The 18,978-nt window shown below is 42.4% G+C and overlaps 1 protein-coding gene across 1 annotated transcript in view; it reads left to right on the plus strand.

The window, feature by feature from the left end:
- Positions 1–18,978, plus strand: part of LOC115473940 (myosin light chain kinase, smooth muscle-like) — a 247,079-nt gene that overhangs the window by 74,177 nt on the left and 153,924 nt on the right. The gene's annotated exons all lie outside the window — the stretch shown is intronic.

Consider the following 18,978-nt stretch of genomic DNA (forward strand, 5'->3'; position numbering starts at 1 on the left):
AAGTCCGAAAAACAACTGTAGCCAGAGCGCTCTGGTAAAATCCCCAAACTCATCCTCTGGTAGATCAGTTTCCCCCTCTTGCTATTTCTGTGGCTGAAATCTTCTTACTAAAAAAGTTCCAGTTCCAGTCCAATTCTTGCAAAGGATCCAAAAACTAAAAACATTCCAATCCAATGTGCTGTTGATCACGTCATTCAGTACTCCACCGTCATGGTCTCTCGGTCTCAACATGGACCATGTTTCACAATCTGCTTTATCAGGAGACCAAACTGCTAAAATTCCATACATACCTTTTATTTATCTTACAGTACTAAAATTCAAAACTTCATATCAATTACTGCTGCCGGATAAGAGCAAGCCTTTCATGCTATGGCATCTTCCTAAAGGACGCCTACACATGCGGTGTTAGGAAACCAACTGGGCTTAAAAGTACCCCATTCCTGGTGGGTGGGGTTATTGTCAACAATCCACTCCAATCTTTATTCAGTCCTTTAGGCATCACAGTGTCCCATAAATATATACATCTTTGTTCCTTATGGAGCAATCGCTTCTGAATATCTCCTCCAAAATGAGCTTCTACTTGTACTTAGAACCACAAATTGAAAAACTTCCAATTGATGTTTCATGTATACCCAATGTTCCATCAGGGGAGAATCCAAACATTGCAACCTGATGATACTTAAATGCTGAGCTATGCGATATTTCATTTTTCTAGTTGTTTCACCTATATGCTACATCGCACAGGGGCACTGTACCGTATATACCACTTGTTGGGAATCACGGTTCGTAGAAAAATTCAACAACAAAAAAATCTTTTCAATTTAGCCACCCAAATTTTATCAGTGTCCATTGCATATTTACAGTATGTGCAATGGTTACATTATGAGTGTCCTCCATGATGGTTCATTGAAGACGGAGCCCTCTAATGACCATTAAGTAATTCCCCTAAATTAGAGCCTATGGTGAATGCTATTGTAGGATATTGCTCAAATCCTGCATGTAGAGAAAGTAATCCACAATGTCTTTTAATGGAATTTTGTATTTCTTGCATTTGGGCATAATAAGGAGGAACTCGTTTGATTCTGGAATGTGCCTTCTTCATATAGTCTTCTGTAATAACCAGCAGCATTGGGTATTACTAACCCATTTACAGGTAAATGCCTGTTTCATTACCTTATGGGGATATCTTCTGTTCCTAAATCTTTGATATATGTGGTGTGCTTGCTCCCTATACTGTTGATTATGAGTGCATAATCCTTTTATCCTAATAAATTGACCCACCGGAATACTATTCTTTAAATTATTCAGATGATGACTATTATAATGAAGGATAGTATTCCAATCAGTGGGTGTTCTGTAATCCTGAGTATAAAATTATCCCTGCTGATGTTGAATCACAATATCCAAAATTTCTACTTCATATCTACTTGCATGAGAGGTAAATTTGATATTATTATCACACTGATTAAGAAAATGTATAAACCCTGGTAATGATATTTCATCTCCTTCCCATATCAACAAAATGTCATCTATAAACCTTGTACATGCTTTAATATGACCAGATTGGGGGCTATGATATACGTATTTCTCCTCAAACTCTGCCATATATAAACAAGCCACAGCTGGGGCTACAGTAGCCCCCATGGCCACCCCCTTAACTTGTAAGTAGAATCTACCCTCGAATGTAAAATATTTGTGTTTAATAACTAATTCTGCTAAATCACTTAATAAATCAACCAAATTACCCAAAATATGAATATTATGTAATGTCTGATTCTTAATATGTAATGCACTAAAAAAATTTTTAATCTGAAAATATATATACATAATACTTATCTTAAACTGATGCACTATTGGTGTTCCCATTATTATGATATTCTCCCAGCTGCAATTTCACTAAACTCGTCAACCTTGTGACTAATGCATAGCTCAGCATTTAAGTAACATCAGGTTGCAACATTTTGGTACTCTCCTGGTGGACCATTGGGTAAAGATGGAACATCAATTGGAAGATTTTCGATTTGTGGTCTTAGTACAAGTAGAACCTCATTTTGGAGGAGATATTCAGAAGAGATTGCTCTATAAGGAACAAAAATGTATATATTTATGGGATACTGTGATGCTTAAAGAATTGAATAAAGAAAGGGATTGGAGTGTATTATTGACAAGATTACCCTGCCCACCAGGAATGGGGTATTTTTAAGCCCAGCTGGGTTCTTCACAGTGCATGTGTAGGTGTCCATTAGGAAGATGCTACAGCATGAGAGACTCGCTCTCATCCGGAGGCAACAGTCAGTATGAGGTTTTGAATTTTAGTACTGCAAGATAAACAAAAGGTGATTTAAGGAATATGTTTTGTTAATACCTATGTGATTTTTGCAGTTTGGTCTCCTGACGAAGCAGATTGTAATACATGGTCCATGTTGAGACCGAGAGACCGTGTTAGTGGAGTATTGAATGACATGATCAACAGCACATTGGACTGGACTGTTTTTAGTTTTTGGATTCTTTGCAAGCATTGGAATGGAACTGGAACTTTTTTCAGCCACAGAAATAGCAAGAGGGGGAAACTGATTTATCGGAGGATGAGTTTGGGGATTTTACCAGAGTGCTCTGGCTATGGTTGTATTTTGGACTTTTGAAGATCTGTTTTGGCACTCCATGCAGTAAGAATCAATGGAATGTGTGACTTTGTGGTGACCCTTATCTGGAGGATTATCTATAGTTGGAAGCCATCAGCAAAGGACAAGGGTGAAGAATTTGATGAAATTGCAGCTGGGAGAATATCATAATGACGGGAAACACCAATAGCGCATCAGTTTAAGATAAGTATTATCTATATATCTTCATAGTTAAAAAATATTTAATGCTACTGATGCAGTGAGTTTCACCAGAGACCATAATTTCCCAGCAGGGCAATATAAGAACGTAAGAATAGCCAGAATGCCAAGAATCGGTAGCGCAGCTTTGTAAAAGAAGACCTGTGTAACTTTGTAAATCTATGTGCTTTGAAAATAAGTACATAAGTAATACCACCCTGTGAAAAGACCATCGAACCCAGCATCCTGTCCACGACAGCGGCCAATCCAGGCCAAGGGCACCTGGCAAGCTTCCCAAACGTACAAACATTCTATACAATCAAGCCATTGTGACATCACTAATGAGGTTGGCTCTTATTGGTGGAATGAGCCACTATGACATCACGATAGGTTAAATCACTGCTCTATGTAATAAAAGTGAGCCAAGTAGAGAACATAAGTACATAAGTAATGCCACATTGGGAAAAGACCAAAGGTCCATCGAGCCCAGCATCCTGTCCACGACAGCGGCCAATCAAGGCCAAGGGCACCTGGCAAGCTTCCCAAACGTACATTCTATACATGTTATTCCTGGAATTGTGGATTTTTCCCAAGTCCATTCAGCATTAGTGTGTGGTAATCATTAATAAACAACCCCCTGCTAAAGATCTCAATCACACAATTCTTCCTTGTGTGATCCTGGAAATACTTACTTTCTAGCATCAGAAGTAAGTTATTTTTGTTTTGTTTTTTACTGTGCTCTGCATTCAGGAGTAGACATGCCCCGGTAGCAGCATAGTGAAATATGCCCCTAAAAACTGTTTTATGTTTTTTTTTTAGCTAGGATCCATGTAAGAAAAAACCAGGGGAGGAGCTAGGAGGCCCCAAAGGTCATAAAATCCATTTTGGAGGGAAAAGTGTCTTTTGCCTTTTTTTCTGCTTCCCAAAAGGAGGCTGAGAGCTCAACAACCAGATGCCCCAGGCCTTGTGGAGGGTGGGCCCCTAAGGACTAATCTAGTCACAGGGCAGCCAGATTACCCAGTTCCAGGGAGATTTTTTGGCCTAGTTTAAAACATAACTCAAAGCAGTGTGGTATTTCTAGTCCTTGATTCTACCCACTGAAATTGGCACTGAAGGTCCCTTAATACATCAAGACTGGATTGTCAGAAATCCAGGACTGGTCTAAAATCTTCCTTCTTGGAATTGGGTAAGTTGGAAACTTGATCATCAGAGGGCAAATGAAAAGAGGGCAATCCCCCCCCCCCCCCCCCCCCCCCCCCCGAAGCAGGTAGCAGTCTACAGCCTGATTATGGAAAGGTCCAGATTCATCACTCAGGTTTCATGGAAGGTAAAAAGAGAGAGAGCTCCCTACAGGACCGGAAACTTCAAGGTAAAGAAGCTGGTGGATTCCCCAGAGTGTTTTCTGTCTCCCAGAAACACCTAGCAGTCCAGAGCCCAGATTCCTCTAGAAGGTACTAATCCAGGAGTAATCCTCCATGACCAGTAGTAGAGGCCCAGTATGCTTCAGATCCCAGTTGAGGTGAGGGTGAGAGAGAGCTGAGAGACTAAGGAAGTTGGTGAGGAGTCTGGATGTCATGGTAGAATATAGGCATGAGGACCTACAGAAGAATGAGTAGTTCTTAGAAGTATGAGTGAAGTAGCTACATCTCTACTGGGGTAATAGGAGAGGAACACGGGAGAGCATCCCCGTAGCTGTGGTTTTTTGCATGTGTTTACCTCCAGCTCACTAAAGGGTTAATGCTGCCCTGCTTGTTGTGATAGCCTGAGTACAATGGATCCTGCTTTGGAGTGCAAGGGATGGACTAGGTGACTTCTTAAGATCTGTTTCAGCTTCACTTACACAGAGCTAAACTAAACATCACATGAAAGGAAGCAAAACGAAAAGAGATTTCAAAGGGCATTTTCGATAAAATGTCTAAGTCAGATTGTAGACATTTTGCTAAAAACATACAAAAAACAAGTGGTGAACATAGCCATTTTCGAAACTGAAAAACATCATATCTTTTTAGTTTGAAAATCACCTTTTTCTAGACATTTTGCGCTCAATGCTTTTTTCTTTTGGGGACCACTTTGGAAAAAAAAAAAGTCCAAGAGAAAACTGCCCAAAAAACAGTCTTTGGGATGTCTGGAGGCCATCATTCTTAGTAGACTGGCCACACAGATGTCCTAGCAGAGCATTGGTGCAGTCTAGAGGACACTGCAGTGCACTTCACATACAAATAGCCATACTGGGTCAGACCAATGGTCCATCTAGCCCAGTCTCCTGCTTCTAACAGTGGCCAATCCAGATCACGAGTACCTGGCAGAAACCCAGTTACTAGATGCTTTCCATGCTACTAATCCCCGGGCAAGCAGTGGCTTCCCCTATGTCCATCTCAATAACATGCAATGGGCTTTTCCTCCAGGAGCTTGTCCAAACCTTTTTTAAAAGGTCCCAGGTACACATCTCACCATAACCCCCTTATCCCCCGGATTCTATATATGGTGCCTGGATTCTGTGCGGAGATATGGGCATAACTTAAATTGCATAACAAGGTAATCGGCATTTTTAACAGCACTAAAGCAATAATGAGCATTAATTGGGAATTATCACAATTTATGCGCAGGAATCACTAAGCATATTCTAAAAAGAACTGTGCCTAAATTGCAAAGCGCGCAGTTCAAAAGGGGCATGTTTATGGGTGTTTCAAAATTTCCACGTGTAATGACAGAATACAGCTCAGTGCGCCTAAATGTACACACATAGATTTACACCAGGTTTTTATTGGGATAAATGGGTTCAGGTAGATGTAGGCGCTATGGTATTCACTAAGCATATTCTGTACACCACGCCTAAATCTTATAGAATATGCTTAATTCCATGCAGAATTTTTAGGGACTATATATAGAATCTGGCCTTATTTGTATGGTAAGCCTTCCAGGAACACAGAAAACCCTACTATACTTCACGACACCACTATAATCACTAAAAACCAACCTGTTCAAAAAGGCATACCCTACCGACCCAACTTAAGTGCCTGAACCCTGCAACACAACGAAATCAAAGCTCGTAATGGACACTGATAACTCTTCCTCTCTACCATTCCCCAATGTGTCTGTAACACATGAGCCTTATTCAACCTGTATAATTATTTGGCAGCCCAGGCCTGAGACTTTGGTTCAGGATGTAAAATGATATAAAAACTTACAGGCCTGCATCTCTGACTTGAACTTCAGAGTTGCTCAATTTGGTGGTAACAGTTGCTTTTATAACTAGTACAAAATGGCTCCTCAGGAAGCTATAGCAATATGGTGGTCAGAACAGCCAGGTGCAAGGGAATTGCAAAAGTTTGTGGTTAAGCAAGCTAAGGATGAGAACATGTTTAGGATTTGAAGCTACTCATTAGCATAAGCCAATCAGTGTTAACCATGACATTAACTAGATCCAATCAGATGTGCTTACTGTCATATAACCAGTATCTTGTATGAACATATAAAAGTTAGGGTACTTCCTGCTTCAAGTTAGGGACGGCCATGGCTACTCTCTCTCCATGGGAAACAAATGCAGCACCCCAGAATTGGCTAAAAACCCAATTGCTTTCCCATGTATATCATTGAGTGGTGAAATAAATCATAAAAGACTAATACCCAGGTAGCACCTGTTTGCAACTGGGGAATTATATTCCTATAACCAATTGAATGGTATTTCTTTAGACAAATAATGTTCTGTAAATTGTGTCTGCAGACTAATGGCTAATTGTAATTATACTTGATGCCTAAGAAATAAAAGATACCTTCTTATACTCTTAACTATATTTAGTATGTGTTCTTGGCTACTTATGAGCTAGTACACAGCTCTGGTAAGTAAGGAGTTCAGATATTCGAGGTGAATATATTAGAAGCAGCCTTAGGGAGTTTCCTGTGCTCGAGATACCTCCATTTGGTCTGGGGGTGTCTCAGGGACTTGAAATAACCCTAGAAATAATTCAGACCACAACATCACTTTGTATTTGTTTCTCTACTGGAGGTGGCGAACTCCTTTATGGTACTATGTAAGCCACATTGAGCCTGCAAATAGGTGGGAAAATGTGGGATACAAATAAATAAATAAATAAATAAATAATAGCCCTCAAGCTTGCAGGTGTCACCTACATGTAGGTATAATAGGTATTTAGTAGTTTTTGGAGGGCTCACACATTCCACCAAACGTGTACCAGTTAGAGTGGGATATGGCAGTGGCGTAGCCAGACAGCCAATTTTGGGTGGGCCTGAGCACAAAGTGGGTGGGCACAAAATTTTCTCTCTTCCCTCCCCCATTGTCCAGCATTTTCCCTTTCTCTTCCCTACCATCCACTGTCTATCTTCTCTCCCTGGATCCATCTTCCCTCTTTCTCCCCTCCCTCACTTATGCATCTCTCCTTTCCTCTCCTCTTCTCCACCTTCATGTCCAACTTTTCTCCCTCTCCCTGCCTTGAGCCCCTGGTTTGACATCTCTCTCTGCCCTCCACCACCACCATCATCATCTCTCCATCCTTCCTTTCCCTCATGCCATGTTCAACATTTCCTCTCTCACCTCTCCCTTCCACTTCCATGTCCAAAATGTTTTTTTCTCTCATGCCCTTTCTCTCCCTCTCCCCATCCCACCCATATCCAACAATTCTCATTCTCTTTCCCCTTACAGCATCTCTCCGTCCCTCCCCAGCTCTACCCTGGCTCACTCCCTCATCCCAACAGTGCTCCTGTCTCTCCCCGACCCCCCACCCACACACCACCACCACACATACACACGTTTTTCCCTCCCTTTCCCCAGCGACAGTCTGACACCTGGCTGCAGGCGTTCTTTCCCCTCCCCTTCGGGCAGCGCCGCAGTCTATCCCTACAGCTGAGCAAAGCTGCACCGCACCGGGTCCGTCTCCGTCCTGCCGCTACTTCCGCCCTCCGGCTCCGTTGTGATCTTTGTTTGCTCTTCTGCAGCGGTTCCGGATCCGCGCGCTCCCAGGCCTGTCTGTATGCTGCCTGCGACTGCTTCCTCTGAGCTGATCCCGCCTACTCTTCTGAAGAGGCGGGGCCCAGCGCAGAGGAAGCAGTCGCAGGCAGCATACACAGACAGCCCTGGGAGCGCACAGATCCGGAACCGCTGCAGATAAGCAAACAAAGATCACGGAGCCAGAGGGCAGAAGTAGCGGCAGGACGGAGACGAACCCGGTGCGCTGCAGCTTTGCTCAGCTGTAGCGATAGACAGCGGCGCTGCCCGAAGGGGAGGGAGGGAGGGGAAAGAAGGCCTGCGTGCCGGCGAGGGATCAATTCTTTTGTCGTCGCTCTGCATCGTCGCTGGGTGGGCCTGAGCCCAAAGTGGGTGGGCCCAGGCCCACCCAGGCCCATCCGTGGCTACGCCCCTGGGATATGGGCCTGGATCCCCTTCTCTACGGTCCACTGCACCAACCACTAGGCTACTCCTGGGACATGTCTGCTGCTTTCACAAAAAGGGTCATGATACATGAAGCTGTCATACAGCCTGGTCATATAAGACACCATTTGGTCACTTATTCATGATTGAAACAGGTCTAGCCAAAAACATCTTAATTTTAGCCCTAGACATTTTCATTTTGTTTCACCAGTGGCGTTCCTAGGGTGGCTGACACCCGGGGCGGATCGCCGTTGCGGCCCCCTCCCCCCCCACCCTGGGTGCATCACGACCCCCCTCCCACCCCCAGCGAAACGACACCCCCCCCCCCCCGCCGTGCATTTTTACCTGCTGGGGGGGTGTCGCGCGCCTGCCGGCTTCGCTCGTTCCCTGCTCCCTCTGCCCCAGAACAGGAAGTAACCCGTTCCGGGGCAGAGGGAGCAGGGAACGAGCGCTGCTGACAGACGCGCAGCACCCCCCCAGCGGCGTGCACCCGGGGCGGACCGCACCCACCGCACCCCCCCCCCCCCCCCCACTTAGTACGCCACTGTGTTTCATTATTGCAGAAAAATGTCTACCTTTTGGTGCTTCCCATGTCCTGCCCTAAACACCTCCTCCAATATGCTCCATTGAAATTTGGACGAAACTGGGCAGAAAAATATCTACAATCGGAATGTCGAAAATTGCAGCTTGGAGATCTTTGAGAGAAAAATGTTCATCTGCCACCTTTTTTTGTCTGTTTTGAAAATGAACCCGTCACTGGATGCTCATATAATCAGTTATAAACTTTCTAGTCTCATGTTTACTATCGTTTAAGATGTGAATTTCTCTCAACAAGAAGCAGGCGTAAGAGTTTTTACTGAAATGCTATAACAGTTACAAAATATGACCTTTGAAGTCAGAATGATTGAATATTTTAACACCCAACAGAAAGGACTTAACCAGAACCTGGGGTTCCTAGCCCATTATAAACCATAAAGCTGTATGTCTCTGTTGAACACCCCACTCCTCACCTATCCACACCCATCCTTAGAATATCAATGATATGCTTTGATGTCCCCATGCATACTTCCTACCCACCCCCCTCCTCCCACCCTATCAGACTGTCATAGTAATGCTTGAATGTTTTCACTTATATACACTGTCAGCTAGCACATTTGCTTATTTCGAACTGACAAAGAAGGGCAACCTTCGAAAGCTAATCAAGAAATGTATTAAGTTATGTCCAATAAAAAAGGTATCATCTTATTTTCTTTTCCAGGTTTTATTTTGTTTGATTTCTATTGGCAGCTTAAAATGTAACTTGACGATGAGTTTACTAGTATCAGCTGAATCCCTAACAGCTGGTACCCTACAGAAATAGACAATGCTTCAAACCACACACATCTCTTCTGTAGTTTGCTTAGAAAGCCTGAGCCAAGAGCTTGAAGGAAGAATGGTTTATTGAAAGCATGTGCTGATGGGAAATGAAGACCTTTAGGTTAAAGTGCTTCCTGTCCTGTGCTGTGGGAGACCAACAGTTCTGTGCTTTTACTGTCTGTTCGTTTGTTGCAAGGAAGATCCAGACAAAGAATGGCCTGTGTTTTGTATTTGAGTCTTTCACCTGCAAACAGTTGTATGGTGTGGTGGGAGATATCTTTCCGAGTTTCAAGCCTTCACAGATAATGTCTTCTGGCCTTGCTTTTTCTGTTCCTTCCCAGGGTTACCAAAATATCTCATAGTCCTCAGGGAATGACTGAACTAGCCCTTCCGTAGCACTCAGTCCACTGCGTACAGAAACTAGGGAAAACAGATGCCGATATCCCAGAATGCAGTAGAACCAACATTAATGAAAACCTGGATTTACTCAGCTTGCCCCAAGTGACCCGGAACCATCTTAGAATCATTTTTCCCACTTCACATGCAGACATGTGCACTTGATTCCCACTGTTATGGCTGGTTAGAGCTGATATTCTGTTCTATTCTATACAGACACTTCTATACCGCTTATAAGCGTAACTTCAAAGCAGTTTACAATCAGGAAGATATCTTATTGAGACATGAATTACAATTTCAGAAGTATCAAGAAGTATACAATAAATTAAAATAGATGTGATTTTAAAGCTTCATGAAAGGAGATATAGTTTGCAATTATCCGTAGAGAAGCTAGAATTGAATTCCAGATCTTAGGACCTTGCAAAGAGAAGGAAAGTTCCCAGACTAACCTCAGCTTCAAGTTCTTTACTATTGGTATATCTAATGTTAGATTTTTGGAACTCCTCAAATGTCCTCTGGTACTTAGAGGTGGTATTAACTGACCCACCATTGATGAGGTTTCCCCATAAACACTTTTATGAACTAAGCATGCAATTTTAAATTTAATACGTGCCTTCATTCTTAACCCATGTAGTTTCTGTAATAAAGGGCTAGCTTACCTATATTTTCCCAATCCATATATTAAGTGAGCGGCCAAATTTTGTAATAGCTACAATTGATTCAACGGCTGTTTACCGATACTTACAGATGAAATTTAATGTGGAGAAATGCAAAGTGATGCACATTGGGAAGAATAATCCAAACCATAGTTACCTGATGTTAGGGTCCACTTTAGGAGTCAGAAGTACATAAGTATTGCCATACTGGGAAAGACCAAAGGTCCATCGAGCCCAGCATCCTGTTTCCAACAGTGGCCAATCCAGGTCACAAATACTTGGCAAGATCCCCAAAAAGTACAAAACATTCTATACTGCTTATCCCAGAAATAGTGGATTGAGTCAGCACTCAAGAAAAAAAATGTAGGTGTCGTATTCAATACACTGAAATCTTCTGGTCAGTGTGCGGAGGCAGCAGCCAAAAAAGTAAACAGGATGCTAGGAATTATTAGGAAAGGGATGCAAAATAAGACCAAGAATTTTATAATGCCTCTGTATAACTTTATGGTGTGACCTCACCTTGAGTATTGCATTCAATTTTGGTTGAAACTATATCATGTATTATTGCTCTCAAATTAGAGATTTACCTGAGCATTTGACCTAGAGATTGTTAATTAATAATAATTAGCCTCATACGCCCAGGGTACCTTTATGTTAGGATACCACTGACTGGCTCTCATCATTGGCTAACCACCAGCCCGAAACTGCAGAGAAAAACTCTCATGTTCAATCTTTCAATGAGAGAAAAGTCTGCAATCTCTAAGGCAATGGAAAAACAATCAAAATCACATAATATTTAGGTCAAAAGCCCAACCAATTCTCTTAATGACCAAAGAAACTCTAAATTTGGTCTATAAGGATCAGAAGACAAAAACTATAAATGTCCCAATCTATAAAGTGGCATCCGGATTGAAAAATACATATACTTAGCTTCACCACCAAAGGGTTTCCAAACTTCGTAATAATATATTTTTTCTCCAATCAATCCTGGTGACCAACTTCAAATCTCACTGTTCCCCCACAGGATTCATATTACTTTCTCTCCTCCATGTAGTTCAACATCTCCTCATTCCTCTCTTATTTCTCGACAGAAATAGGACTCCCACTGTTTCGCTGCTTCCTCAGGAAAAAAAATAAGAAAGAATGACCCAGTTTCTTCTTCTTATCCACGCGAACAACCATTACAAAATGGTGATAGTTTATATAGGACGCCTTGAGGTTGACGCCTCCTTCTGCTGACATCATTTCCTTAATAACCAATCATTGAAACACAAATTAATAGAATGCAACCCACTCCATAGGTCCATTCAACCCTTTCGGATTAACTGTTTGTAGACGGTAAATCCACCTTAGTTCTGCGTTTGCTCCTGCAGTGGCTAATATTTTTATGGACAATCTGGAGGAACATGTTATATATAAGTTACCACTGTTTCGCCATGCTTCCTGTTGGTGGCACTTTATAGATCACATTTTTATGATCTCGGATGCAGACGAGGTGTTGCTAGAAAAATTTATTCAGGATCTTAATAGGTGTCATCCGACTATTAAATTTCAATATACATCACATCCTTCTGAAATAATCTGAATCCTGTGGGGGAACAGTGAGATTTGAAGTTGGTCACCAGGATTGATTGGAGAAAAAATATACGATTATTACGAAGTTTGGAAATCCTTTGGTGGTGAAGCTAAGTATATGTATTTTTCAATCTGGATGCCACTTTATAGATTGGGACATTTATAGTTTTTGTCTTCTGATCCTTATAGACCAAATTTAGAGTTTCTTTGGTCATTAAGAGAATTGGTCGGGCTTTTGACCTAAATATTATGTGATTTTGATTGTTTTTCCATTGCCTTAGAGATTGCAGACTTTTCTCTCATTGAAAGATTGAACATGAGAGTTTTTCTCTGCGGTTTCGGGCTGGTGGTTAGCCAATGATGAGAGCCAGTCAGTGGTAGCCTAACATAAAGGTACCCTGGGCGTTTGAGGCTAATTATTATTAATTAACAATCTCTAGGTCAAATGCTCAGGTAAATCTCTAATTTGAGAGCAATAATACATGATATAGTTTCTACTCTTTTTGCTCTTAGCAGTCTTTTGAATTCAATTTTGGTTGCCATATTTCAAAAAAGATGTAGAATTAAAAACGGTTCAAAGACGAGCAACCAAAATGATAAAGGGGATAGAGGAAAGGCTAAAGAGTTTGAGGTGCTTCAGCTTGGAAAAGAGATGGCTATGGGGGGATATGATTGAGGTCTATAAAATCCTGAGTGGTGTAGAACAGGTAAAAGTGAATTGATTTTTCACTCTTTCAAAAAGTACAAAAACCAGGGGACACTCAGTGAAATTACATGGAAATACTTTTAAAAGAAGTAGGAGGAAATATTTTTTCACTCCGTAGTTAAGCTCTGGATCTCACTGCCAGAGGATGTGGTAACAGCGGTTAGCATGTCTGGAGGAAAAGTCCATATTCTGTTATTAAGATGGACGTGAGGGAGGCAACTGTTTGCCCTGGGATTGGTAACATGGAATGTTGCTATTAATTGGGTTTCTGCCAGGTACTTGTGACCTGGATTGGCCACTGTTGGAAGCAGGATACTGGGCTAGATGGACCATTTGTCTGGCCTAGTATGGCTATTCTTATGTTTTTTAATGGCATTAGCATCCAGTAACTAATTGGTGTTAACCACAGTCGGTATTCTACAAATTGAGCACATAAAATCCATAGAGCACAGCTGCTAAGGCAGTATGGACCTGGGAGGAGTATGGGCAGGTCAAGAGCACGCAGGTTATAGAATACTTTCGGGTTCATGCCTGTCAGTAGGTAGACGTGAGCATTTACACCGGGCATTGAGGTAGCATAAGTGCTCGCACCTAAAGTTAGGCGTGTAACTTTGGACTTATGCTAGTATTGTATAACGCAATTACATGCATAATTGCCAATATAGATGCCACTTGGTGCACATCATCTGGGCGCCTAACTTTAGGTGACCTGTAGAGGAGTAACCCCTAGACTTGGGGCAGCGGTTATAGCAGCAGAAGGTACAGATAGCCACTTAGGGGGAGGGGGACCCTAATCTGGCTGATTCACTGAGTTCAGCACCTCTCCTTGGGTCAACCCTGCACGAAGTGCAAGTTTCACTCAAGGCTGGAGTCACAGGATACATTGTATTGGACTTTACTGTGGATATTTCTTAACAATTGGTGAGAGTTAACTATATAAAATATCATGTATGTGTGTGTTGTGTATGTATGTGTATCATGTATGTGTATGTATGTATGTGGAGCTGGAGGAGTGGCTTAGTGGTTAGGGTGGTGGACTTTGGTCCTGGCAAACTGAGGATCTGAGTTCGATTCCCACTTCAGGCACAGGCAGCTCCTTGTGACTCTGGGCAAGTCACTTAACCCTCCATTGCCCCATGTAAGCCGCATTGAGCCTGCCATGAGTGGGAAAGCGCAGGGTACAAATGTAACAAAAATAAAATAGATACTATTTGAGATTCTATATGGAATGTTGCTATTCCACTAGCAACATTCCATGTAGAAGGCTGCGCAGGCTTCTGTTTCTGTGAGTCTGACATCCTGCATGTAGAAGCAGAAGCTTGCGCGGCCACATTGGTGATCTGCAAGGGCCGAGTTCTACATGGAATGTTGCTAGTAGAATAGCAACATTCCATATAGAATCTCAAATCGTAGCAACAGTGGAGGGGTGGCCTAGTGATTAGGGTGGTGGACTTTGATCCTGGGGAACTGGGTTTGATTCCCACTTCAGGCACAGGCAGCTCCTTGTGACTTGTCACTTAACCCTCCATTGCCCCATGTAAGCCGTATTGAGCCTGATATGAGTGGGAAAGCGCGGGGTACAAATGTAACAAAAATAAAATTATATTGCTATTTTTAGTAAAATTCCAAAAAAGGGAAACCGCAGTGTGATACACTTACGCCAAGCCCCCTCCCTGCCCATCTTTAAGTCTTTGCTTAAAGCCCACCTCTTCAATGCTGCTTTCGGCACCTAACTCTTACCTTTCAGGAAATCCAGACTGCCCCAGTTTGACTGCCCCTATCGAACTGACTGTTCACTTGTCCTTTAGATTGTAAGCTCTTTGAGCAGGGACTGTCATTTTATGTTAAATTGTACAGCGCTGCGTAACCCTAGTAGCGCTTTAGAAATGTTAAGTAGTTGTAGTACATCCGTCCATCCCTTCCTCCTCTACTTCCATGATCTTACACCAATGAGCATCCCAGGAAAATGTTCCAGTATTATCACCATTAGAAATCTGTCTATTTCAATACATTTCCTCCAGCTATAACAAACACCCTACCAGGCAAACTTCTCCATAAAGTTATGTAAATACAAAATGCACACTGTTTACATACTTACCCTTTATTCCAGATGATTTATGATGGGATTCCATCCAAGTGTTCTTCCTTTTACTAAACAAGCTCTCATCTTTAGCCATTTAATGTAAATGTCTTTATGTATGCATTTAAAATAATAAGTATTTTTGGACGAATTAGAAAGATTATAAAATGTGACAAAGCTGAATGTTTTCATAATGGCATTTCTTTTTCTTGGAAAATGCAATTTTTATGGGAACAGCCTAACGTAAAAAAAAAAGTCAATTAATCTTCACTTACATATTATATTAAATGGTCTAATGATGAGAGCTGCTTAGTGAGAAGAATGGTTCTTAAAAGGTAATCAAATACAGAAATATATATCGTTTATCGTTTATTTATTTTCTATACCGTTACTTAATTGCATACACAAACCAGAACGGTTTACATTCTTTAAAAATACACAAAACTTTAAAATAACCTACAGGAACTCCATTTCTTTAATAGGAAAGCACGGCAAACCAAAAGCATCCATTCTGAGAATTAAAAAAAAACAATAAAACAATCCATTCATAACAGATTTATATGAACAAACATATGGTTTTATCTACATATACATTCTGCCCCTGTTTCCCTTTTTCATCCCAGATTACTAAAACGTATTTTGGAACAGGTATGTTTTTAAAAGTTTACGAAACTTAACATACGACTCTTCTAATCTGATAATTTTGGGGAGGCAATTCCAGAGAGCAGGAGCTACATAGAAAAAAGCTGAATGTCTAGTAGATTCCCATCTAGCCTTTTTTGGTGATGGAATTATTAACTTATCATTTAATGATCGAAGTGTTCGTATAGTTGTATAGGGTAGAATGACATTCGCTAAATAGTTTATTTGGTGGGGGAGGGGTTGCAGTGGGGACCAGAATAGTATAAGTGAGAATTTAAGAGGAGGGGCTGTCAACAAAACACGTTCTGTCTGGTTCCTAAAATATGCGATAAAACATAATATAAAAAAAACATGTCAGGATACTGAGAAAGCTGTTGCTGATTTGGGTAAGAAACACGAGTAGTGTGCTCAAACGCATTACACAAATGCGTAAGTAATATAGTTATATTATTTCAAGGAATATTGCGGTACTTCAGGACATAATAGCCTATGCATTAAAATGCATTCTAAAACAGCTATTAATGGCTAAAGCATTGAGAGGTTTGGTATGCTTGCTAAAGCACTGCTGTTATAGTGATCATCCAGAACCAGGGTGCACACTGATTCAAAAAGTGTAGTGCAGGGATATCCATCCTCAGCCCTCACCCAGTCGAGTTTTCAGGATTTTCCCGATAAATATGCATGAGATCTATTTGCATATGGTGAAGACAGTGAATGCAAATAGTTATCGTGCATATTCATTGGGGAAATCCTGAAAACCCAATTAGACACCCTTGCCCTTGGGTGACCCAACCATGACAAGAAATGCGTCCCCATGGAAATCACTATGCCCTCACAGTAGGGGAGTCTTGCTGGGCAGCATTCTTGGAAGGAACATTGTAGAGGAGGATCTGCTTTGAAGGTCCCTCATTGCAGAACTTTGTGTGTGTGGGGGGGTCCTCTATGGGCCAAGAGATCTTGCAGGGAGAATATAACATAGTAACATAGTAGATGATGGCAGAAAAAGACCTGCACGGTCCATCCAGTCTGCCCAACAAGATAAACTCATACGTGCTACTTATTGTGTATACCTGACCTTGATTTGTGTCTGCCATTTTCAGGTCACAGACCGTAGAAGTCTGCCCAGCACTAGCCCCGCCTCCCAACCACCAGCCCCGCCTCCCAATCTCGGCTAAGCTTCTGAGGATCCATTCCTTCTGAACAGGATTCCTTTATGTTTATCCCACACATGTTTGAATTCCGTTACCGTTTTCATCTCTACCACCACCCGCGGGAGGGCATTCCAAGTATCTACCACTCTCTCCATGAAGAAATACTTCCTGACATTTTTCTTGAGTCTGCCCCCCTTCAAACTCATTTCATGTCCTCTAGTTCTACCGCCTTCCCATCTCCAGAAAAGGTTCGTTTGCGGATTAATACCTTTCAAATAAGGTGAGTTACATTCAGGTACACTGGATATCTATCTGTCCCAGGAGGGCTCATGGGTGTGTCATGGCTTACAGTCCTGACAAGGAATGGGGCTAGCCTTATGATGTGATCTTGCTGTCGTTATGAATCGAAACACAGCCTTACAGGGGATGTTGGACTGCCTTCAGGGGGGGTTGCAAATATGAGGGTATGATCTCAACGAAATATTAAATATCTTCATACCAGTCCTGTTGGCATACTCACATGTAACACCCAGTCCAAGTAAGTGTTAAAAGTTTAGGGCTCAGACGTGAAATTTCTATCTGACATTGCTTCCTGTACATGCACTTACATGTTAATTTTAAATGTGTTCTAAGACAATTTAGCATCCAGACTTGAGCCAGTGTATGATATACTATTCCAAACGCATGTTGAATGGTCTTTGTGTGTTCATTGAACTTTAGTGTTTTGGCTCTATAATATAAGCTGGTTCCAGTGTGTTTTATGAACAAAGATATCTAGGGCACCTGTTGATTGACCTTGGGTCTTAAAGGAGAAAAATGTTTCCTTCAGGGGCAGTGTCTCCAGATGAGTTAGTTTTGCACATACCATGACAGTAATGAACCTCAACTCCTATGCTGAGTATGAGCTCGGTCTCTCAAATGTATTGCCATAGTACTTGTATAATGCCAAGGAGAGCTTCCTTCTGGAGTTCGTATGATGTTACATGTCTAGGTGATTTATCCAGGTGTGCTTGGAAATTCTTCTTAATGAGGTCTTTGGCACCCAAAATGATGGGAAATATTTCTGTATCCTTCTGCCACATTTTCTTGGTCTCAGACTACATTTGTTGGTGCTTGAAGATCTTTTGTCTCTCTCCACACGGTTCACAGAGTAGACTCTTGGGAGTGACACCTCTATGATCAATTTCCATCCTAGTATTTTTCTATGTCCAGTAATGACCAATTAGGAATTTTATTATTGACTAGTGAAAAAGGCCCGTTTCTGCCTATGATGAAACGGGCGCTAGCGGACACAGGACTCCCTTCCCCTCCCCTTACGCTAGTCTCCCTGGTGGTCTAGAGGTACCTGTTCGGTCGGGGCAGGAAAGAAAGAGCGCCCTCTTTCCTGCCCGTAGCGGTGCTGCTAGCTGCCCTGCTGCATCGTGTGGGAGTCCGGCTCTCGGCGTTTCAAAATGGCCGCCGAGAGTTGAAGTCTCGCGAGGCAGCTTCAACTCTCGGCGGCCATTTTGAAACGCCGAGAGCCGGACTCACACACGATGCAGCCGGGCAGCTAGCAGCAGCGCTCCGGGCAAGAAAGCGGGGGCTGTTTCGTTCCTGCCCGAGCGAACAGGTACCGCTAGACCACCAGGGATAGTGGCGTAAGGGGAGGGGAGGTGACAGGGGGGAGAGAAGGTGATGAGGGAAGAGGGGGCGACCGGAGGTGGGGCGGTACCTTTAAAGGGGTGGGGCATTGGGGCGAAAGGGGCGGGGTGATGGGCACGTCCTCAGCGGCTGCGATTTGTTGGAAGGGGAGGAGTAGGGAAACACACTCCGCGTGTTTTCCTACTACTCCCCGTGCGTTCATTTGCCTTGTTGCTTACGTGTTCCGCCCTTCGACGTCATCACGTGTGACGGGAGGGCGGGGCATGAAGACATGGCGAGTGTTGTGGCTTCACCACCATGAACTTACGAACTGGTGTCTGAGTGCCTGCAGTGACATCAGTGTCCTCAGAACGTTGAGGGTGTGTTTTATTATAGTAGATGGTCTTTGCCCCAATAGTAGGGATCAGTATTTTCCTACCAAGACTGCTGGAAAAAGTAGAAAAGCTGGCAAAGATCACTATCAATTGCATTGTCCCCAAATCATTGCTTCTTTTATTTGTAGCCAAATCTATTAGTTATATTAACCAAATGGCAGAAAAAGTAGTGGAACTAGGAAAAGTGTTCCAAACA

Source organism: Microcaecilia unicolor, chromosome 7 (assembly GCF_901765095.1).
Source record: "Microcaecilia unicolor chromosome 7, aMicUni1.1, whole genome shotgun sequence".
Lineage (NCBI taxonomy): Eukaryota > Metazoa > Chordata > Amphibia > Gymnophiona > Siphonopidae > Microcaecilia > Microcaecilia unicolor.